The 24,739-nt window shown below is 42.7% G+C and overlaps 1 non-coding gene across 1 annotated transcript; it reads right to left on the bottom strand.

The window, feature by feature from the left end:
- Positions 1-2,628: 2,628 nt before the first annotated feature.
- LOC134952381 (U1 spliceosomal RNA) lies at positions 2,629-2,791 on the bottom strand. The gene has a single exon (XR_010184920.1). It is a non-coding gene; the product is annotated as a U1 spliceosomal RNA (small nuclear RNA).
- Positions 2,792-24,739: the final 21,948 nt, after the last annotated feature.

Below are 24,739 nucleotides of genomic sequence, written 5' to 3'. Positions count from 1 at the left end.
ACTCCTTGAGCGTATTGTCTACAACCGCCTTACTTCCTTTCTTTCCTCACACTCACTGCTTGACCCATTCCAGTCTGGCTTCCGTCCTCTCCACTCCACTGAAACTGCCCTTACAAAAGTATGCAATGACCTCCATGCTGCTAAATCTAAGGGACACTACTCTCTACTTATTCTACTTGATCTCTCTGCTGCTTTTGACACTGTGGACCATCCTCTCCTACTGCAAATCCTTCACTCCATTGGTCTGCGTAACACAGCCCTCTCTTGGTTGTTGTCCTACCTTTCTGACCGTTCATTCTCTGTCTCCTCTCATGACTCCACCTCCCCCTCACTTCCACTAACTGTAGGGGTACCCCAAGGTTCTGTCCTTGGTCCTCTTCTCTTCTCTCTCTATACGTCCTCACTAGGTAAGCTCATTAGTTCTTTTGGTTTCCAATATCATCTCTATGCTGATGACACTCAAATCTATCTTTCCTCTCCAGACCTCTCCCCTACTCTCCTCACTCGTATCTCCAACTGTCTCTCTGCTATCTCTTCCTGGATGTCCCAGCTCTTTCTTAAACGTAACATGTCTAAGACCGAGCTGATCATCTTCCCTCCCTCCCGCATAACCTCACCTCCTACAATCTCATTATCTATTGATGGCACTACTATCTCCTCTACCCCCCAAGTGCGCTGTCTTGGAGTAATCCTTGACTCCTCCCTCTCCTTCAAACCACACATTCAGCACCTCTCACAAACCTGCTGTTTTCATCTAAAAAATATTTCCAGGATCAGACCCTTTCTGACCCAGGATGCTACTAAGACTCTTATCCACTCACTGGTCATCTCCAGACTGGACTGCTGTAATCTCTTCCTGACTGGCATTCCTGACAAATACCTCTCTCCACTCCAATCTATCCTCAATGCTGCTTCCCGGCTCATTTTCCTCACCAAACGCACTACGTCCACCTCTCCTCTCTTACTAGTCCTTCACTGGCTCCCCTTCCCTTTCAGAATCCATTTCAAGCTTCTCACACTTGCTTACAAAGCCCTCACCCACTCCTCTCCCATCTACATCTCTGATCTTATCTCGCTTTACACTCCCACCCGTCCTCTTCGCTCTGCTAATGCACACCGACTCCTGCCTATGGATTACTTCCTCCCACTCCTACCTCCAAGATTTTTCACGTGCTGCACCACTTCTCTGGAATTCCCTACCTCTCCCCCTCAGACTCTCCACCTCTCTACAAAACTTCAAACGGGCTCTCAAGACCCACTTCTTCACCAAACCCAGCCAAATCTCATCCTAAACCTCTGTTCCACGCTCTCTATGTACCCCATCTGTCTCACCCCTGTCTGTCTACCCCTCCCTTTTAGAATGTAAGCTCTCACGAGCAGGGCCCTCTTCCCTCATGTGCTTACTCTTTTCTTACTTTAATAATCTTCAGCTGCACCAAATCCAGCAGTCTTCTGCCACCTGATACTTATTCCAGTGTCATCTGCTGATGTAGCTATGTTTATTTACCCTGTACTTGTCCTATATTGTCGTCAACTGTAAGTTGCTGTTTTCCTGTTTGATTATTTGTTTATGTACTCTGTAATTGGGCACTGCGGAACCCTTGTGGCGCCATATAAATAAAGGATAATAATAATAATAATAAATAATATAATATATAGCAGTACGGTACAGTAGGCCACTGCTCTACCTACCTCTGTGTCGTCAAGTATACTATCCATCCATACCTGTGGTGCATTTTAGAAAAAAACATGTCTCGGCAGAGCAATCTATAAATCCATAATTTTTCAGACAGCAACAGTGGGTATTGTAATAGTCACCCAATCCATCACTTTTATAGGGTTACATGCACCCACATGCTACAGCCTGTCTCAATAATTTTACTGTCACGCTGTGTGTGTTTGTGTTTTTATTTGGGTATTTTTTGTTGTTGTAGAACTACAGATACCAGCAAGCCTGTTATTTCCCTGCCTGCTGGTACTTGAGGTTCTCCAAGTACCAGCAAGCGGGGGAGGCTTGCTGGGCCTTGTAGTTCTACAACAAAAAAAAACAATATTCTTTTTTTACACACATGGCTATCAGCCCGGCACCCACCACCCAGGGGTGCTGGGGACAGCCTCGGGCTTCACCTCTGGCCCTTGGGTGCCTCGAGGGGAGGAACCTCTTGATTTAAGGGGTCCCCACTCCTCCAGGGAACCCCGGCCAGGGGTGACTAGTTGGAGCGGTAATGCCAGGGCCGCAGGGACCTACATCTGCATATGAAAAGAGAAAAGGGGCGTGCAGGGCATGGCAGCCTTTTGCGGCGCTTGGATGACCCCTAGTTCGCATTAAACACCTCCACCCTCCTTCGGTGTGGGGCTCATGTTGGCTATGCCCCAGCCCCTGAAGCATTCAAGCTGATTTCTTGCAGCAGCTGGGCACTGTAACAGCTCCAGAGCTGATCTGTAAGGCAAGTAAAAGGGTGTGGGCCCTGCAGCACTACCTGTAGTTCGCATTGTGCGTTGGAAGGCACAAATTAAGCAGACGGGAGAAGTCAGGATAGTGCGCAAGGGCATAGAAGGGAGCGGCTCAAGAAAAGAGAAGTGGAAACAGACAGCAAACTAGGCTGGAGAGAGACCTGAGACAAAGAGATCTGAATTATACGAGAGCCGACCAGGGGAAACACAAATTATGCAGTCAAGTTTCCCACATTTGGGGAAATCGCAGGAGCAGCACACCCAGAGTGCAATGGGTGAGCCTTGCCCTGGGAGAAGCAGCTTCATGATCATAGTATCTCACCTGGCAGGTAAGTAAGATTTGGGATAGAGCTGGGGAGGGTCGCTGCTCGGGCACCCCCCTGTCAAGTGAAGGAGATCCAACCGAGGCAGCACAAGGAAACTCTCGAAACGAAGGACACTAGAATGAAAATTTTAAAGCCTCCTGTTAGTGCTTCATCTACACGGTATAGCCCTGAATATTTCAATGCGCAGCTCTTTGCAAAAGAGAGATATTGGCAAGGAAAAGCTGTCTTGTACCTTTGCATTTTTCTCCCAAACGAAGGACACTAGAAAGAAAATTTTAAAGCTTCCTGTTGGGCCATCATCTACACGGCATAGCCCTGAATTTTCCATTGCGCAGCTCTTTGCAAAAGAGAGATATTGGCAAGGAAAAGCTGTCTTGTACCTTTGCATTTTTCTCCCAAACGAAGGACACTAGAAAGAAAATTTTAAAGCCTCCTGTTAGGCCATCATCTACACGACATAGCCCTGAATTTTCCAATGCGTAGCTCTTTGCAAAAGAGAGATATTGGCAAGGAAAAGCTGTCTTGTACCTTTGCATTTTTCTCCCAAACGAAGGACACTAGAAAGAAAATTTTAAAGCCTCCTGTTAGGCCATCATCTACACGGCATAGCCCTGAATTTTCCAATGCACAGCTCTCTGCAAAAGAGAGATATTGGCAAGGAAAAGCTGTCTTGTACCTTTGCATTTTTCTCCCAAACGAAGGACACTAGAAAGAAAATTTTAAAGCCTCCTGTTAGGCCATCATCTACACGGCATAGCCCTGAATTTTCCAATGCGCAGCTCTCTGCAAAAGAGAGATATTGGCAAGGAAAAGCTGTCTTGTACCATTGGATTTTTCTCCCAAACGAAGGACACTAGAATGAAAATTTTAAAGCCTCCTGTTAGTGCTTCATCTACACGGTATAGCCCTGATTTTTCCAATGCGTAGCTCTTTGCAAAAGAGAGATATTGGCAAGGAAAAGCTGTCTTGCACCTTTGCATTTTTCTCCCAAACGAAGGACACTAGAAAGAAAATTTTAAAGCCTCCTGTTAGGCCATCATCTACACGGCATAGCCCTGAATTTTCCAATGCGCAGCTCTTTGCAAAAGAGAGATATTGGCAAGGAAAAGCTGTCTTGTACCTTTGCATTTTTCTCCCAAACGAAGGACACTAGAAAGAAAATTTTAAAGCCTCCTGTTAGGGCTTCATCTACACGGCATAGCCCTGAATTTTCCAATGCGCAGCTCTCTGCAAAAGAGAGATATTGGCAAGGAAAAGCAGTATTGTACCTTTGCATTTTTCTCCCAAACGAAGGACACTAGAAAGAAAATTTTAAAGCCTCCTGTTAGGCCATCATCTACACGGCATAGCCCTGAATTTTCCAATGCGCAGCTCTCTGCAAAAGAGAGATATTGGCAAGGAAAAGCTGTCTTGTACCATTGGATTTTTCTCCCAAACGAAGGACACTGGAATGAAAATGTTAAAGCCTCCTGTTAGTGCTTCATCTACACGGTATAGCCCTGAATTTTCCAATGCGTAGCTCTTTGCAAAAGAGAGATATTGGCAAGGAAAAGCTGTCTTGTACCTTTGCATTTTTCTCCCAAACGAAGGACACTAGAATCAAAATTTTAAAGCCTCCTGTTAGTGCTTCATCTACACGGTATAGCCCTGAATTTTCCAATGCGTAGCTCTTTGCAAAAGAGAGATATTGGCAAGGAAAAGCTGTCTTGCACCTTTGCATTTTTCTCCCAAACGAAGGACACTAGAAAGAAAATTTTAAAGCCTCCTGTTAGGCCATCATGTACACGGCATAGCCCTGAATTTTCCAATGCGCAGCTCTTTGCAAAAGAGAGATATTGGCAAGGAAAAGCTGTCTTGTACCTTTGCATTTTTCTCCCAAACGAAGGACACTAGAAAGAAAATTTTAAAGCCTCCTGTTAGGCCATCATCTACACGGCATAGCCCTGAATTTTCCAATGCGCAGCTCTTTGCAAAAGAGAGATATTGGCAAGGAAAAGCTGTCTTGTACCTTTGCATTTTTCTCCCAAACGAAGGACACTAGAATGAAAATTTTAAAGCCTCCTGTTAGGGCTTCATCTACTTGGTATAGCCCTGAATTTTCCAATGCGCAGCTCTTTGCAAAAGAGAGATATTGGCAAGGAAAAGCTGTCTTGTACCTTTGCATTTTTCTCCCAAACGAAGGACACTAGAAAGAAAATTTTAAAGCCTCCTGTTAGGCCATCATGTACACGGCATAGCCCTGAATTTTCCAATGCGCAGCTCTTTGCAAAAGAGAGATATTGGCAAGGAAAAGCTGTCTTGTACCTTTGCATTTTTCTCCCAAACGAAGGACACTAGAAAGAAAATTTTAAAGCCTCCTGTTAGGCCATCATCTACACGGCATAGCCCTGAATTTTCCAATGCGCAGCTCTTTGCAAAAGAGAGATATTGGCAAGGAAAAGCTGTCTTGTACCTTTGCATTTTTCTCCCAAACGAAGGACACTAGAATGAAAATTTTAAAGCCTCCTGTTAGGGCTTCATCTACACGGTATAGCCCTGAATTTTCCAATGCGCAGCTCTTTGCAAAAGAGAGATATTGGCAAGGAAAATCTGTCTTGTACTTTTGCATTTTTCTCCCAAACGAAGGACACTAGAAAGAAAATTTTAAAGCCTCCTGTTAGGCCATCATCTACACGGCATAGCCCTGAATTTTCCAATGCGCAGCTCTTTGCAAAAGAGAGATATTGGAAAGGAAAAGCTGTCTTGTACCTTTGCATTTTTCTCCCAAACGAAGAACACTAGAATGAAAATTTTAAAGCCTCCTGTTAGTGCTTCATCTACACGGTATAGCCCTGAATTTTCCAATGCGCAGCTCTTTGCAAAAGAGAGATATTGGCAAGGAAAAGCTGTCTTGTACCTTTGCATTTTTCTCCCAAACGAAGGACACTAGAAAGAAAATTTTAAAGCCTCCTGTTAGGCCATCATCTACACGGCATAGCCCTGAATTTTCCAATACGCAGCTCTTTGCAAAAGAGAGATATTGGCAAGGAAAAGCTGTCTTGTACCTTTGCATTTTTCTCCCAAATGAAGGACACTAGAATGAAAATTTTAAAGCCTCCTGTTAGGGCTTCATCTACACGGTATAGCCCTGAATTTTCCAATGCGCAGCTCTTTGCAAAAGAGAGATATTTGCAAGGAAAAGCTGTCTTGCACCTTTGCATTTTTCTCCCAAACGAAGGACACTAGAAAGAAAATTTTAAAGCCTCCTGTTAGGCCATCATCTACCCGGCATAGCCCTGAATTTTCCAATACGCAGCTCTTTGCAAAAGAGAGATATTGGCAAGGAAAAGCTGTCTTGTACCTTTGCATTTTTCTCCCAAACGAAGGACACTAGAAAGAAAATTTTAAAGCCTCCTGTTAGGCCATCATCTACATGGCATAGCCCTGAATTTTCCAATGCGCAGCTCTTTGCAAAAGAGAGATATTGGCAAGGAAAAGCTGTCTTGTACCTTTGCATTTTTCTCCCAAACGAAGGACACTAGAAAGAAAATTTTAAAGCCTCCTGTTAGGCCATCATCTACACGGCATAGCCCTGAATTTTCCAATGCGCAGCTCTTTGCAAAAGAGAGATATTGGCAAGGAAAAGCTGTCTTGTACCATTGGATTTTTCTCCCAAACGAAGGACACTAGAATGAAAATTGTAAAGCCTCCTGTTAGTGCTTCATCTACACGGTATAGCCCTGAATTTTCCAATGCGTAGCTCTTTGCAAAAGAGAGATATTGGCAAGGAAAAGCTGTCTTGTACCTTTGCATTTTTCTCCCAAACGAAGGACACTAGAAATAAAATTTTAAAGCCTCCTGTTAGGCCATCATCTACACGGCATAGCCCTGAATTTTCCAATGCGCAGCTCTTTGCAAAAGAGAGATATTGGCAAGGAAAAGCTGTCTTGTACCTTTGCATTTTTCTCCCAAACGAAGGACACTAGAAAGAAAATTTTAAAGCCTCCTGTTAGGCCATCATCTACACGGCATAGCCCTGAATTTTCCAATGCGCAGCTCTTTGCAAAAGAGAGATATTGGCAAGGAAAAGCTGTCTTGTACCTTTGCATTTTTCTCCCAAACGAAGGACACTAGAAAGAAAATTTTAAAGCCTCCTGTTAGGCCATCATCTACACGGCATAGCCCTGAATTTTCCAATGCGCAGCTCTTTGCAAAAGAGAGATATTGGCAAGGAAAAGCTGTCTTGTACCATTGGATTTTTCTCCCAAACGAAGGACACTAGAATGAAAATTTTAAAGCCTCCTGTTAGTGCTTCATCTACACGGTATAGCCCTGAATTTTCCAATGCGTAGCTCTTTGCAAAATAGAGATATTGGCAAGGAAAAGCTGTCTTGTACCTTTGCATTTTTCTCCCAAACGAAGGACACTAGAATGAAAATTTTAAAGCCTCCTGTTAGTGCTTCATCTACACGGTATAGCCCTTAATTTTCCAATGCGCAGCTCTTTGCAAAAGAGAGATATTGGCAAGGAAAAGCTGTCTTGTACCTTTGCATTTTTCTCCCAAACGAAGGACACTAGAAAGAAAATTTTAAAGCCTCCTGTTAGGCCATCATCTACACGGCATAGCCCTGAATTTTCCAATACGCAGCTCTTTGCAAAAGAGAGATATTGGCAAGGGAAAGCTGTCTTGTACCTTTGCATTTTTCTCCCAAACGAAGGACACTAGAATGAACATTTTAAAGCCTCCTGTTAGGGCTTCATCTACACGGTATAGCCCTGAATTTTCCAATGCGCAGCTCTTTGCAAAAGAGAGATATTGGCAAGGAAAAGCTGTCTTGCACCTTTGCATTTTTCTCCCAAACGAAGGACACTAGAAAGAAAATTTTAAAGCCTCCTGTTAGGCCATCATCTACCCGGCATAGCCCTGAATTTTCCAATACGCAGCTCTTTGCAAAAGAGAGATATTGGCAAGGAAAAGCTGTCTTGTACCTTTGCATTTTTCTCCCAAACGAAGAACACTAGAAAGAAAATTTTAAAGCCTCCTGTTAGGCCATCATCTACATGGCATAGCCCTGAATTTTCCAATGCGCCCCAATAAATGTCCATCAGTTATATTAAATATGAATTGTAGGACGTTTGGGGGTGCAACCAGAGACAAGTAATGTTATGCAGGAAAGGAGAAGAGAAAAGAATGTCTCTTTTGCTGGCGCACAAATGATGATTTAAAAATTAACTTTTAATAAATTCGTTAAAATTGTCTAAACACGAAATAAAGTACAATAAGTTTGTATAATGTAATTACCATATATAATAAATTGAAATACATTTATTAATATCAAGGTTCGCTACCTGTGTTGTGTCTTTATTATTGATCCAAATTGACTATATCAATTAGTCTGATACTGAATTACTGGACACTATGTAATATTAGTTGAATGTATATTAGTAATTCACTTGACAAATGTCAGAACCTGACAATAGTTCTACATATCATACACTTACAGCACTCTTTCCACAATATTTTCCCTTTATTCCAGATCAAATGGTATAATCCCCCACAGTAATTATTCCTGTTATAGTATAGTACAGTATGGTTGCTGGGGACGTCTTTAATGAAAAGAGAGGGAACATCTAATGTGTCTCCTTATGGGTAAAATACTTGCAAGCTAAGTGCTATGAATAGCATCAGCATGTAGATAAATGCTGAGTGTTAGGTGAGTAATGCAGATAAATAGGGATATCTAATAATTCTATAGAATAGTGGGTGAATTATTAGATATCCCTATTTATCTGCACCTCTAAGCACACTATTTGACTGTCCACACCCTGCTGTGCCTATTACCCATCTCCTCCACCACCCTCAACACTGACCCACACATCATTCACCCACAAAGATACAATAAAGGTAGTTTGGATAAATTAGCTAAATGAAATGGATTTAACCAATTTATCTAAATGACCATTTTTGGATGTTTTCCAGTGTTTGGGAGCAAATGGTCAATTGTCATTTGCTGCCACATATTAGCATAATTTTGTTTCAACTAGAAAAAAAAATTGGACAGATAATCTAAGTGTGGATCCAGTTTAATGCTGATTTCAGAGCCAACTATAGACTTGATTGAGGTACTGTGTCCCCGGTACCAAATACCAAAAGAAATAATATTGTGAGGTGTTCAAAAAAGACTGAAAATGAGTGGAAATTATGGTTATTGAGGTTAATAATACTATGGGATCAAAATGACCCCCAAATTCTATGATTTAAGCTGTTTTTTAGGGTTTTTTGAAAAAAAAACCTGAATCCAAAACACACCCGAATCCGACAAAAAAATTTCGGTGAGGTTTTGCCAAAACGCATCCGAACCCAAAACACGGCCGCGGAACCGAACCCAAAACCAAAACACAAAACCCGAAAAATTTCCGGTGCACATCACTACTTAATTAGAACTTCGGTCAATGTGAATTAACCATTGGACTCAACCATGGTTATCCTTAAAACCCAGGGGTCTATTTAAGATCGATCTTAATCGATGTTGGGCTTCCAGGTTGAAAAAAACACACACATTTACTAACATTTTAAAATTTATATAAAAAATTATCTGTTCGTAAATGCAGTGCACATGGTTTTGCCCAACTGCTAACAAAAATCCTGCTGCGATCAACTCAGAATTACCCCCCATGTGCACTGCAGGGAAGGCAGATTTAACATGTGCAGAGAGAGGCCCTCATTCCGAGTTGATCGCTCGCAAGCTGCTTTTAGCATCATTGCACATGCTAAGCCGCCGCCTACTGGGAGTGAATCTTAGCATCTTAAAATTGCGAACGAAAGATTCGCAATATTGCGAAAAGACATCTCTGTGCAGTTTCTGAGTAGCTCGAGACTTACTCTGCCAGTGCGATCAGTTCAGTGCTTGTCGTTCCTGGTTTGACGTCACAAACACACCCAGCGTTCGCCCAGACACTCCTCCGTTTCTCCAGCCACTCCCGCGTTTTTCCCAGAAACGGTAGCGTTTTTTCCCACACGCCCATAAAATGACCAGTTTCCGCCCAGAAACACCCACTTCCTGTCAATCACACTCCGATCACCAGAACGAAGAAAAAACCTTGTAATGCCGTGAGTAAAATTCCTAACTGTATAGCAAATTTACTTGGCGCAGTCGCAGTGCGAACATTGCGCATGCGCAATAATCGGAAAATCGCTGCAATGCGAAGAAAATTACCGAGCGAACAACTCGGAATGACCACCAGAGTTAGATTTGGGTGTGGTGTGTTCAATCTGCAATCTGATTTGCAGTGTAAAAATAAAGCAGTCAGTATTTACCCTGCACAGAAACAAATTAACTCACCCAAATCTAACTCTTTCTGCACATGTTATATCTGCCTCCCCTGCAGTACACATGGTTTTGCCCAACTGCTAACAAAATTCCTGCTGCGATCAACTTGGAATTACCCCCATCGATTGGTGTTTTCACACTGCTCGTTCCAACCGCAAAAACTATGAAGAGGATGGGGGCATATACGCAGGGTCCATCCTGTGCATGTGCCTACATTTTCTCCGGGTGCCCCACAGAAAATGCGAATGCCTCTGCCTGTCAATCAGTAGAGGGCGTACCTTCGCAGGTATATCGCGAACATGAGCCATGTCTCCCATTTTTGTCATTATAATTGCTCTGTGAGCTGCTGACCATGCCCCAGCCCCTCTGTCTCCCGTGAATAGACATTGGGGCTTATTCAGACCGGATCGCTTCAATTTATTTTCACCCAGCGGGCAATCAGGTCTGCACTGCACATGCGTATGCGCCACAATGCGTAGGTGCGACGGTCCGGAGATCACAAGAAGATTGACAAGAAGAGGGTGTTTGTGTGGGTGAATGTTTCTAGGGAGTGTCCGGAAAAACACTGGAGGGACCCGGCGTTTTGTGGGAGGATTTGTGACGTCACCTCAATGGCTGAGTAAGTGCTGAGCTGTGCAGCTCTTGTGCACATGTGATCACACACCTGCACAGCAAATTTTCCCTTCCGCTGTAGGCGGCAACTACCTGATCACAGGGATGCAAAAAACACACCCTAGCAATCAGGTCTGAATTACACACAATGTGCATATTTGCAGAGCAACAAGCTACAGGGAGCCTTACACCTCCCCCCCCTTCCTCATGACTATGGGACACTGGGGGGGGGGGTTGTTTGGGTTAGCTGGACATTCCCAAAAAAAGTGACTGTCCTGCAAAAATTGGGTTAGTTGGGAGGTATGTGCAAATACATTTATTGTTTTGCATGCAGGGTAAATACTGGCTTCTTTGACATTTAGCCACAAATGCTGCACAGTTGAATTACAGTATTACACTGCAATTAACAGTTATGCTAGGACATTCCTTCTCCCAAAATCTACCTCTCTCTGCATGTTACATCTGTCCCACAGTGGCGTGCGGTGAGGTCAGTGGCTAGTGAGGCACTACAGCCATAATGTCCGCCGAATCCTGCCGATGACCCTTAGCCAATGCCCGCTACTGCCTCTGAGCCGATACCCACTGCCACCGCCAATGGCTTACAAACTCTCCCACAATCAACTGACCCAGCCCTCCACCACTAATTTCTATCTCAGTCCGATGCCGCCAATGCCCGCCTGCTCATTGTTCTTGTGATATATTATACATTTTTAAAGAAAAAAAAATGAGTGTTTGGGACTGGGAAGGGTGAGGGAGGAGGACATGAATGCAATTTTGTTGTCCAGGGCTTCCATTAACTTAAAGGAGAAGGGTCTGAATGGGTTAAAAAAAAATGTGTGAGGTCCCCCCTCCTTAGTATAACCAGCCTCGGGCTCTTTGAGCCGGTCCTGGTTATTTAAATACTGGGGGAAAAATTGGACAGAGGTTCCCCGTATTTAGACAACCAGCACCGGGCTCTTAGACGGGTCCTGGTTCCAAAAATACGTGGGACAAAAGATGTAGGGGTCCCCCATATTTTTAAAACCAGCACCGGGCTCCACTAGCCAGAGAGATAATGCCACAGCCGGGGGACACTTTTATGTAGGTCCCTGCGGCCCTGGCATTACCCCTCCAACTAGTCACCCCTGGCTGGGGTTCCCTGGAGGAGTGGGGACCCCTTAAATCAAGAGGTTCCTCCCCTCGAGGCACCCAAGGGCCAGGGGTGAAGCCCGAGGCTGTCCCCAGCACCCCTGGGTGGTGGGTGCCGGGCTGATAGCCATATGTGTAAAAAAAGAATATTGTTTTTTTGTTGTGGAACTACAAGGCCCAGCAAGCCTCCCGCACTTGCTGGTACTTGGAGAACCTCAAGTACCAGCAGGCGGGGAAATAACGGGCTCGCTGGTACCTGTAGTTCTACAACAACAAAAAATACCCAAATTAAAACACAAACACACAAACCGTGACAGTAAAATTATTGAGACAGGCTGTAGCATGTGAATGCATGTAACCCTATAAAAGTGATGGATTGGGTGACTATTACAATACCCACTGTTGCTGTCTGAAAAATGATGGATTTATAGATTGCTCTGCCGAGATATGTTTTTTTCTAAAATGCACCACAGGTATGGATGGATAGTATACTTGACAACACAGAGGTAGGTAGAGCAGTGGCCTACTGTACCGTACTGCTATATATTATATTATTTATTATTATTATCCTTTATTTATATGGCGCCACAAGGGTTCCGCAGCACCCAATTACAGAGTACATAAACAAATAATCAAACAGGAAAACAGCAACTTACAGTTGATGACAATATAGGACAAGTACAGGGTAAATAAACATAGCTACATCAGCAGATGACACTGGAATAAGTATCAGGTGGCAGAAGACTGCTGGGTTTGGTGCAGCTGAAGATTATTAAAGTAAGAAAAGAGTAAGCACATGAGGGAAGAGGACCCTGCTCGTGAGAGCTTACATTCTAAAGGGGAGGGGTAGACAGACAGGGGTGAGACAGATGGTGTACATAGAGAGCGTGGAACAGAGGTTTAGGATGAGATTTGGCTGGGTTTGGTGAAGAAGTGGGTCTTGAGAACCCATTTGAAGTTTTGTAGAGAGGTGGAGAGTCTGAGGGGGAGAGGTAGGGAATTCCAGAGAAGTGGTGCAGCACGTGAAAAATCTTGGAGGTAGGAGTGGGAGGAAGTAATCTGTAGGCAGGAGAGTCGGCGTGCATTAGCAGAGCGAAGAGGACGGGTGGGAGTGTAAAGCGAGATAAGATCAGAGATGTAGATGGGAGAGGAGTGGGTGAGGGCTTTGTAAGCAAGTGTGAGAAGCTTGAAATGGATTCTGAAAGGGAAGGGGAGCCAGTGAAGGACTAGTAAGAGAGGAGAGGTGGACATAGTGCATTTGGTGAGGAAAATGAGCCAGGCAGCAGCATTGAGGATAGATTGGAGTGGAGAGAGGTATTTGTCAGGAATGCCAGTCAGGAGGAGATTACAGTAGTCCAGTCTGGAGATGACCAGTGAGTGGATAAGAGTCTTAGTAGCATCCTGGGTCTGAAAGGGTCTGATCCTGGAAATATTTTTTAGATGAAAACGGCAGGTTTGTGAGAGGTGCTGAATGTGTGGTTTGAAGGAGAGGGAGGAGTCAAGGATTACTCCAAGACAGCGCACTTGTGGGGTAGAGGAGATAGTAGTGCCATCAATAGATAATGAGATTGTAGGAGGTGAGGTTATGCGGGAGGGAGGGAAGATGATCAGCTCGGTCTTAGACATGTTAAGTTTAAGAAAGCGCTGGGACATCCAGGAAGTGATAGCAGAGAGACAGTTGGAGATACGAGTGAGGAGAGTAGGGGAGAGGTCTGGAGAGGAAAGATAGATTTGAGTGTCATCAGCATAGAGATGATATTGGAAACCAAAAGAACTAATGAGCTTACCTAGTGAGGACGTATAGAGAGAGAAGAGGACCAAAGACAGAACCTTGGGGTACCCCTACAGTTAGTGGAAGTGAGGGGGAGGTGGAGTCATGAGAGGAGACAGAGAATGAACGGTCAGAAAGGTAGGACGACAACCAAGTGTTACGCAGACCAATGGAGTGAAGGATTTGCAGTAGGAGAGGATGGTCCACAGTGTCAAAAGCAGCAGAGAGATCAAGTAGAATAAGTAGAGAGTAGTGTCCCTTAGATTTAGCAGCATGGAGGTCATTGCATACTTTTGTAAGGGCAGTTTCAGTGGAGTGGAGAGGACGGAAGCCAGACTGGAATGGGTCAAGCAGTGAGTGTGAGGAAAGAAAAGAAGTAAGGCGGTTGTAGACAATACGCTCAAGGAGTTTGGAGGCAAAAGGGAGAAGAGAGATGGGTCGGTAGTTGGAGAGAGTGTTTGGATGAAGGGTAGGTTTTTTAAGAATAGGAGAGATGAGAGCGTGCTTGAAGGCAGAGGGGACAGTGCCTGATGAGAGGGAGAGATTGAGAAGGTGGGAAAGATGGGAACAAGCAGAAGAAGAGATGTGGCAGAGGAGGCGGGAGGGGATAGGGTCAAGTGGGGAGGTGGTGAGGGGACAGGAACGAATGAGGGCCATGACTTCCTCTCCAGATGCATGGGAGAAAGATGACTGAGTTGGTGCGAGGGATGGGGAGGGTTGGTAAGGGATGGGAGAAGGCTGGTTACTGATAGTCTGGTGTGATGTGATGTCCTGACGTATGGAGTTAATTTTGGATGTGAAGTAAGTGGCAAAGTCAAGAGCAGAGAGTGAGGAAGGGAGACGAGGTGGAGGTGGGCAGAGGAGTGAGTTGAGAGTGGCAAAGAGGCGCCGGGGGTTGGAAGACTGGGAGGAGATGAGGTTCTTGAAGTATGACTGTTTAGCAAGAGAAAGGGCAGCACTGAAGGATGAGAGCAAAAGTTTGAAATGGAGGAAGTCTGCCTTAGAGCGTGATTTCCTCCAGTGTCGCTCAGCAGTACGTGAGCATTTTTGCAGATATCTGGTGCATTTGGTGTGCCAGGGTTGAGGTGTTAATTTGCGAGGGTGAATAGTGGTTGGTGGAGCAACAGAGTCAAGAGCAGAAGTAAGGGAAGCATTGTATGTGGGAGTGGCTTGTTCAGGGCATGAGAGAGAGAGAGAATAGGAGAGAGAAGTGAGTCAAACAGGGAGGAAAGGAATGTGGTGTCAATAGCTTCAATGTTACGCTTAGTGATGGTAGCCTTAGGAGGTAGAGATGGGGAAGTCGAGAGAGATAGGTTGAAGGAGAGCAGGTGGTGGTCAGAGAGGGGAAATGGGGAGTTGGAAAAATCAGAAATATCACAGCGGTGAGTGAAGACCAGATCCAGTGAGCTCCCATTCACATGGGAGGGTGAGGAGGTCCACTGGGAGAGACCAAGTGAAGAGGTGAGGTTAAGGAGTTTAGAGGCAGGGGATTGTGTGGGGATGTCAATAGGGATGTTGAAATCACCTAGGATAATGGTGGGAATGTCAGAAGAGAGGACGTGAGGAAGCCAGGAAGCAAAGTTGTCGATGAATTTGGAAGCAGTGCCAGGGGGGCGGTAAATGACAGCTACTCTAAGATGGACTGGTTGGAAGAGGCATATGGAGTGGACCTCATATGTAGAGAATATAAGGGATGGTTCTGGTGGTATGAGTTGGTAGGAGTAACTAGAAGGTAAAAGGACCCCAACACCACCCCCATGGCGACCCCCAGGTCGGGGGGGGGTGTGAATGTAAGGCCCCCAGCAGAGAGAGCAGCAGCAGAAGTAGTGTCAGAGGGCGTAATCCAAGTTTCAGTAATGGCTAGTAGGTGTAGGGAGTTGGAAATGAAAAAGTCATGAGTGGGGACCAGTTTGTTACAAACAGATCTGGCATTCCAGAGGGCACAGGATAGGGGGTATGAGTTTGTGGGAGAGATGTGAATTAGATTTTCAGGGTTGCTGTAGCGATGAGGTGGGATTAACTTTGAGGGCAGGGATGAGAGAGTAGTGATGGTACAAGTGCCTGAGCTAGGAGGGGAAACAGCAGGAGGTGGGCAGGGAGGGAGGTCAGTGTGATGTGGATGGGGGTGTGGGGAGGTGACAGGGAAGGGAAAGAGGGAGCAGGGCTGAGTTGTGGGGTAGCAGGACCATGGGGCAGAGGTGAATGAAAGTGGGGTAACAGGAAAGGTGGGGGAAGGAAACAGAGGGATGGAGGGGAGACAGAGGAGGAGGTGGAGGAGACTAGGGGGGAAGGATAAAGGTACATTATTAGGTAGACACTGAGTGATGTGGGGAGTATAAGAAAGCATTGACATAGTGTTAAGTAGGTAAATAGGTTGAGGGAAAGTGGAAGTAGGAGAGGAGACTGTAAGGGAATCCGAGCAGAAGAATTGTAGAAATGCAGGTGAGAAAAGCAGTGTAGGCTCAAGGGGTGTAGATTTAGTATGAAATGAGTCAAAAGTGTAGATAAAGTGGGTGCAGAAATGTATTTGGAGTGTAAGAAATGAAAGGATTGTGAGAGGTTTAAGAAGCAATGGTAATTATGTTAGATGTTTTAAGTGTTTGCAGGTAAAATTGCATTGGTGCAGCTGTGCTTAAAAAACAAAATTACAATAATACAGATACAGGCATTTGTAGGTGAAATGGATGGTTTATGAAATGTCCAAGTAAGGTAGTTCTGTGCTATGTAATCAGATGCAACAATCAGGAGGTGAGTGATCTGAGGAGTAAGTGACTCACATTTGTTATTAGTTCTTCAGTTTTCTTTGTTTTGTTAGATTGGTGTGCTTCTGTTTTCCTTCTTTTTCACTTCGATTGAACGCTAATTGAACACTGCTATGTGTCAATTTTATCACGCTTTTATAAAAATGCACGCTTAGATCAATAAATGCACAGCCAAATGGCTTTGCACAGCCTACACCATTGGACTTAAGTAGAAGACTATTACAAGTGAAACCAATAATTGAAATCTGTAACCACACCCCACCCCCTCAAATGCCAGGCAATAAATTACCTTAAAAGCTACAACCAGGCATTCCACAAAAATTAAACTGGGTCTATATCATTCAAAACTTTAAAAAAAGTACTTCAAAATCACATACTATGCAATAATGTTTCAATTTGCATTACCCAGCAGAATTAGCTTTGCATATATAGATATAGTGCAGCAGAATATATTGGTGGTTGTAATCAATTGTAATTACCCAGCAGAATTAGCTTTGCATATATAGATATAGTGCAGCAGAATATATTGGTGGTTGTAGTCAATTGTAATTACCCAGCAGAATACGCTTTGCATATATAGATATAGTGCAGCAGAATAGATTGGTGGTTGTAGTCAATTGTAATTACCTGTAGGTGACAAGAAGAGAAGAAACGTCAATTCACAATCGATATCAGCTGAAGATAAATGAACGCTGATTGAACGCTGCTGTTATGTGTCAATTTTATCACGCTTTGATAAAAATGCATGCTTAGATCAATAAATGCACAGCCAAACGGCTTTGCACATCCTACACCATTGGACTTAAGTAGAAGTCTGGTGGTCAGCAAAATTCTGCACTGTCCTCCTACTATATATAGTGCGCACAACTACTAAAATACACCACAGGTATGGATGGATAGTATACTTGACGACACAGAGGTAGGTAGAGCAGTGGCCTACTGTACCGTACTGCTATATATTATATACTGGTGGTCAGCAAAATTCTGCCCTGTCCTCCTACTATATATACTGCGCACAACTAAAATGCATCACAGGTATGGATGGATAGTATACTTGACGACACAGAGGTAGGTAGAGCAGTGTACTGCTATATAATACTGGTGGTCACTGGTCGACAAAATTCTGCACTGTCCTCCTACTATATACTAGAATGCAGCACAGATATGGAGCATTTTTCAGGCAGAGAACGTAGATATTTTCAGCACACTGAGCACAGATATTTGCAAGCACACTGAGCACAGATATTTGCAGCACACTGAACACAGAAACTGAGAAAACGCTGCACGTCCTCTCCCTATCATCTCCAATGCACAGGGAGGGATTGGCTAGGCAATTATGCAGATTACAATGGAAACAGCGGATTGGTGGAAATGTACAGGTGACAGAATCCAACATGGCTGCTCCCATGCAGACACTTGGAGGGAAGATTGGTTTGATAATCCATGTGGGAACTTTAACAGCAATGGCGGCGCCGGCCACAGTAAACAGGAGACACCAGACTGATGAGTGCACATTTGAACTACGTGAGCAACAGCAGAGGCCGCGGCTGACATAAGCGCCACTCTCACATCCTGCATGCAGAAACTCAGGGACGGCGGCGGAGGCCGCGGGAGATGCCATTCAAGATGTAACATGGCGCCGCTGTGACAGCGTCTCAGAGTGACAGGAGAGGAGGCAGGAATGTGGACATCAGAATAACAGATGGGATCCGGTCCTGGAGCGCTGAGCCAGCCTTAGGAGGAATCTGAAAGGTAAGTAATGGCGTCCAGATACCCGGATCGTGACAGTATACACTAGAGGTCTTTCCGAACCCCCTAATCTTAACATTGTAATTTGCTTTAGGGAGCACCTCCAATTAGTCTAGTGTTTCTTGCTGCCTTTCCAATGAAGCAAGTTTAATTTAGTAATAGGTGAAAAACCATCCCTACAAAGGTGTTAATCAGAGACTTGGCTTTGTGGACATTTTCAGAGAACAAATTTGTTAGCATAAAAATAAAGCCAGAAAATGAAGAGCTGTTTAATCACTCAATTGGATTTTTTTGCCAGCATATTTCTTTTTCTCTGCAACCCACTGCTAAATTGTGCTTCCTAGCTGTTTTTATAAAATCACTGAATCAAATCTAACTCTGATTACATCAGAGAAGGCCAGGTACCCTACACCATAACAGGGGGTTTGAAATTTTGACTTGTCTACTTAAAGATCACCAAAACCTGATAACAAGGTCAATTACGTCCCTGGGTGGGATTGAACCACCAACATTTTGGTTAATAGCCGTACACACTAACTGAGTGCGCCACAGAGACACTTTGCAAAAGTACATACTGACAAAGGCTAATAAGCATTCATCTAAAACGTTTCCTAGAAAAACTTTAAAAAGTCAATAATCTGGAGAGTTTTTGTAAGATGTTTCTTCCATCAACCAACGAAGAAACACATTGGTACTTTCCCATGATGAGTGAGTGCTTCAGGATTTCTTGCACTTACATGTGCAGCAGAGTACTGCAATGGAAGCATGCTGGGCCCATAACCCAGAGGTAGGCAGATTGAAACTATCCTTTGCTATATGCATTTTTTTTTTGTTAATTAAAGTAATCCAAAACTGGGATTGATATTTTTGCTCTTTTATTTTTACTTAAAGTACAATAACTTTTACCATTTTAATTTGTTTTAATAGTATATTGACAGTATTGTTTTCTTTAAAAAATCAACTTAATTTTCTTTACCCTATTATTAAAATGGTAATTGACAAAAACAAACTACATTGTCACCAGAAGAGCAATACAAAATGTACAAGTGATATATTAAAATCATCTTTCCAGCTTGAATTTCAATGATGCATTGGGGCAACGATTTTGTGAGAAACATCTTCACCCTTAAATAAAGATTTTCTTAATTCCTTACCTGTGTGCTAATTAGATATCACTTTGTTTTCACATTAAACAGACTTCCACATGAGAAAGCAGCAAGGATGCAGTGGCGTTAATGTTTCCTGGTGTCAACCTGTATTATTTCAGTAGACATTGAAATGAGGATGCATCTTGCTGCCTTTACAATGAAGCAAGTTTAATTTAGTTATAGGTGAAAAACCATCCCTACAAAGGTGTTAATCAGAGACTTGGCTTTGTGGACACTTTTCAGAGAACAAATTTGTTAGCATAAAAATAAAGGCAGAAAATGAAGAGCTGTTCATTCACTCAATTGGATTTTTCTGCCAGCATATTTTTTTTCTCTGCAACCCATTGCTAAATTGTGCTTCCTAGCTGTTTTTTATAAAATCACTGAATCAAATCTAACTCTGATTACATCAGAGAAGGCCAGGTACCCTACACCATAAGAGGGGGTAACGTGTAGATGAAGCACTAACAGGAGGCTTTAAAATTTTCATTCTAGTGTCCTTCGTTTGGGAGAAAAATGCAAAGGTTCAATACAGCTTTTCCTTGCCAATATCTCTCTTTTGCAAAGAGCTAGGCACTGGAAAATTCAGGGCTATGCCGTGTAGATGAAGCACTAACAGGAGGCTTTAAAATTTTCATTCTAGTGTCCTTCGTTTGGGAGAAAAATGCAAAGGTTCAATATAGCTTTTCCTTGCCAATATCTCTCTTTTGCAAAGAGCTAGGCATTGGAAAATTCAGGGCTATACCTTGTAGATGAAGCACTAACAGGAGGCTTTAAAATTTTCATTCTAGTGTCCTTCGTTTGGGAGAAAAATGCAAAGGTACAATACAGCTTTTCCTTGCCGATATCTCTCTTTTGCAAAGAGATAGGCATTGGAAAATTCAGGGCTGTAACGTGTAGATGAAGCACTAACAGGAGGCTTTAAAATTTTTATTCTAGTGTCCTTCGTTTGGGAGAAAAATGCAAAGGTACAATGCAGCTTTTCCTTGCCGATATCTCTCTTTTGCAAAGAGATAGGCATTGGAAAATTCAGGGCTGTAACGTGTAGATGAAGCACTAACAGGAGGCTTTAAAATTTTCATTCTAGTGTCCTTCGTTTGGGAGAAAAATGCAAAGGTACAATGCAGCTTTTCCTTGCCGATATCTCTCTTTTGCAAAGAGATAGGCATTGGAAAATTCAGGGCTATAACGTGTAGATGAAGCACTAACAGGAGGCTTTAACATTTTCATTCTAGTATCCTTCGTTTGGGAGAAAAATGCAAAGGTACAATGCAGCTTTTCCTTGCCGATATCTCTCTTTTGCAAAGAGATAGGCATTGGAAAATTCAGGGCTATAACGTGTAGATGAAGCACTAACAGGAGGCTTTTAAATTTTTATTCTAGTGTCCTTCGTTTTGGAGAAAAATGCAAAGGTTCAATATAGCTTTTCCTTGCCGATATCTCTCTTTTGCAAAGAGCTAGGCATTGGAAAATTCGGGGCTATACCGTGTAGATGAAGCACTAACAGGAGGCTTTAAAATTTTCATTCTAGTGTCCTTCGTTTGGGAGAAAAATGCAAAGGTACAATGCAGCTTTTCCTTGCCGATATCTCTCTTTTGCAAAGAGATAGGCATTGGAAAATTCAGGGCTATAACGTGTAGATGAAGCACTAACAGGAGGCTTTAAAATTTTCATTCTAGTGTCCTTCGTTTGGAAGAAAAATGCCAAGGTACAATATAGCTTTTCCTTGCCGATATCTCTCTTTTGCAAAGAGATAGGCATTGGAAAATTCAGGGCTATAACGTGTAGATGAAGCACTAACAGGAGGCTTTAAAATTTTAATTCTAGTGTCCTTCGTTTGGGAGAAAAATGCAAAGGTACAATATAGCTTTTCCTTGCCGATATCTCTCTTTTGCAAAGAGATAGGCATTAGAAAATTCAGGGCTATAACGTGTAGATGAAGCACTAACAGGAGGCTTTAAAATTTTCATTCTAGTGTCCTTCGTTTGGGAGAAAAATGCAAAGGTACAATGCAGCTTTTCCTTGCCGATATCTCTCTTTTGCAAAGAGATAGGCATTGGAAAATTCAGGGCTATAACGTGTAGATGAAGCACTAACAGGAGGCTTTAAAATTTTCATTCTAGTGTCTTTCGTTTGGGAGAAAAATGCAAAGGTACAATGCAGCTTTTCCTTGCCGATATCTCTCTTTTGCAAAGAGATAGGCATTGGAAAATTCAGGGCTATAACGTGTAGATGAAGCACTAACAGGAGGCTTTAAAATTTTCATTCTAGTGTCCTTCGTTTGGGAGAAAAATGCAAAGGTACAATACAGCTTTTCCTTGCCGATATCTCTCTTTTGCAAAGAGATAGGCATTGGAAAATTCAGGGCTATAACGTGTAGACGAAGCACTTTAAAATTTTCATTCTAGTGTCCTTCGTTTGGGAGAAAAATGCAAAGGTACAATGCAGCTTTTCCTTGCCGATATCTCTCTTTTGCAAAGAGATAGGCATTGGAAAATTCAGGGCTATAACGTGTAGACGAAGCACTAACAGGAGGCTTTAAAATTTTCATTCTAGTGTCCTTCGTTTGGGAGAAAAATGCAAAGGTACAATGCAGCTTTTCCTTGCCGATATCTCTCTTTTGCAAAGAGATAGGCATTGGAAAATTCAGGGCTATAACGTGTAGATGAAGCACTAACAGGAGGCTTTAAAATTTTCATTCTAGTGTCTTTCGTTTGGGAGAAAAATGCAAAGGTACAATACAGCTTTTCCTTGCCGATATCTCTCTTTTGCAAAGAGATAGGCATTGGAAAATTCAGGGCTATAACGTGTAGATGAAGCACTACCAGGAGGCTTTAAAATTTTCATTCTAGTGTCCTTCGTTTGGGAGAAAAATGCAAAGGTTCAATACAGCTTTTCCTTGCCAATATCTCTCTTTTGCAAAGAGATAGGCATTGGAAAATTCAGGGCTATACCGTGTAGATGAAGCACTAACAGGAGGCTTTAAAATTTTCATTCTAGTGTCCTTCGTTTGGGAGAAAAATGCAAAGGTACAATACAGCTTTTCCTTGCCGATATCTCTCTTTTGCAAAGAGATAGGCATTGGAAAATTCAGGGCTATAACGTGTAGATGAAGCACTAACAGGAGGCTGTAAAATTTTCATTCTAGTGTCCTTCGTTTGGGAGAAAAATGCAAAGGTACAATGCAGCTTTTCCTTGCCGATATCTCTCTTTTGCAAAGAGATAGGCATTGGAAAATTCAGGGCTATAACGTGTAGATGAAGCACTAACAGGAGGCTTTAAAATTTTCATTCTAGTGTCCTTCGTTTGGGAAAAAAATGCAAAGGTACAATGCAGCTTTTCCTTGCCGATATCTCTCTTTTGCAAAGAGATAGGCATTGGAAAATTCAGGGCTATAACGTGTAGATGAAGCACTAACAGGAGGCTTTAAAATTTTCATTCTAGTGTCCTTCGTTTGGGAGAAAAATGAAAAGGTACAATACAGCTTTTCCTTGCCGATATCTCTCTTTTGCAAAGAGATAGGCATTGGAAAATTCAGGGCTATAACGTGTAGACGAAGCACTAACAGGAGGCTTTAAAATTTTCATTCTAGTGTCCTTCGTTTGGGAGAAAAATGCAAAGGTACAATGCAGCTTTTCCTTGCCGATATCTCTCTTTTGCAAAGAGATAGGCATTGGAAAATTCAGGGCTATAACGTGTAGATGAAGCACTAACAGGAGGCTGTAAAATTTTCATTCTAGTGTCCTTCGTTTGGGAGAAAAATGCAAAGGTACAATACAGCTTTTCCTTGCCGATATCTCTCTTTTGCAAAGAGATAGGCATTGGAAAATTCAGGGCTATAACGTGTAGACAAAGCACTTTAAAATTTTAATTCTAGTGTCCTTCGTTTGGGAGAAAAATGCAAAGGTACAATGCAGCTTTTCCTTGCCGATATCTCTCTTTTGCAAAGAGATAGGCATTGGAAAATTCAGGGCTATAACGTGTAGATGAAGCACTAACAGGAGGCTTTAAAATTTTCATTCTAGTGTCCTTCGTTTGGGAAAAAAATGCAAAGGTACAATGCAGCTTTTCCTTGCCGATATCTCTCTTTTGCAAAGAGATAGGCTTTGGAAAATTCAGGGCTATAACGTGTAGATGAAGCACTAACAGGAGGCTTTAAAATTTTCATTCTAGTGTCCTTCGTTTGGGAGAAAAATGCAAAGGTACAATGCAGCTTTTCCTTGCCGATATCTCTCTTTTGCAAAGAGATAGGCATTGGAAAATTCAGGGCTATAACGTGTAGATGAAGCACTAACAGGAGGCTTTAACATTTTCATTCTAGTATCCTTCGTTTGGGAGAAAAATGCAAAGGTACAATGCAGCTTTTCCTTGCCGATATCTCTCTTTTGCAAAGAGATAGGCATTGGAAAATTCAGGGCTATAACGTGTAGATGAAGCACTAACAGGAGGCTTTTAAATTTTTATTCTAGTGTCCTTCGTTTTGGAGAAAAATGCAAAGGTTCAATATAGCTTTTCCTTGCCGATATCTCTCTTTTGCAAAGAGCTAGGCATTGGAAAATTCGGGGCTATACCGTGTAGATGAAGCACTAACAGGAGGCTTTAAAATTTTCATTCTAGTGTCCTTCGTTTGGGAGAAAAATGCAAAGGTACAATGCAGCTTTTCCTTGCCGATATCTCTCTTTTGCAAAGAGATAGGCATTGGAAAATTCAGGGCTATAACGTGTAGATGAAGCACTAACAGGAGGCTTTAAAATTTTCATTCTAGTGTCCTTCGTTTGGAAGAAAAATGCCAAGGTACAATATAGCTTTTCCTTGCCGATATCTCTCTTTTGCAAAGAGATAGGCATTGGAAAATTCAGGGCTATAACGTGTAGATGAAGCACTAACAGGAGGCTTTAAAATTTTAATTCTAGTGTCCTTCGTTTGGGAGAAAAATGCAAAGGTACAATATAGCTTTTCCTTGCCGATATCTCTCTTTTGCAAAGAGATAGGCATTAGAAAATTCAGGGCTATAACGTGTAGATGAAGCACTAACAGGAGGCTTTAAAATTTTCATTCTAGTGTCCTTCGTTTGGGAGAAAAATGCAAAGGTACAATGCAGCTTTTCCTTGCCGATATCTCTCTTTTGCAAAGAGATAGGCATTGGAAAATTCAGGGCTATAACGTGTAGATGAAGCACTAACAGGAGGCTTTAAAATTTTCATTCTAGTGTCTTTCGTTTGGGAGAAAAATGCAAAGGTACAATGCAGCTTTTCCTTGCCGATATCTCTCTTTTGCAAAGAGATAGGCATTGGAAAATTCAGGGCTATAACGTGTAGATGAAGCACTAACAGGAGGCTTTAAAATTTTCATTCTAGTGTCCTTCGTTTGGGAGAAAAATGCAAAGGTACAATACAGCTTTTCCTTGCCGATATCTCTCTTTTGCAAAGAGATAGGCATTGGAAAATTCAGGGCTATAACGTGTAGACGAAGCACTTTA

The sequence above is a fragment of the Pseudophryne corroboree genome, chromosome 8 (assembly GCF_028390025.1).
Source record: "Pseudophryne corroboree isolate aPseCor3 chromosome 8, aPseCor3.hap2, whole genome shotgun sequence".
In the NCBI taxonomy this organism is placed as follows: Eukaryota; Metazoa; Chordata; class Amphibia; order Anura; family Myobatrachidae; genus Pseudophryne; species Pseudophryne corroboree.
The sequence above is the reverse complement of the archived record's forward strand: the minus strand, read 5'-3'. Positions and strand labels throughout refer to the sequence as shown.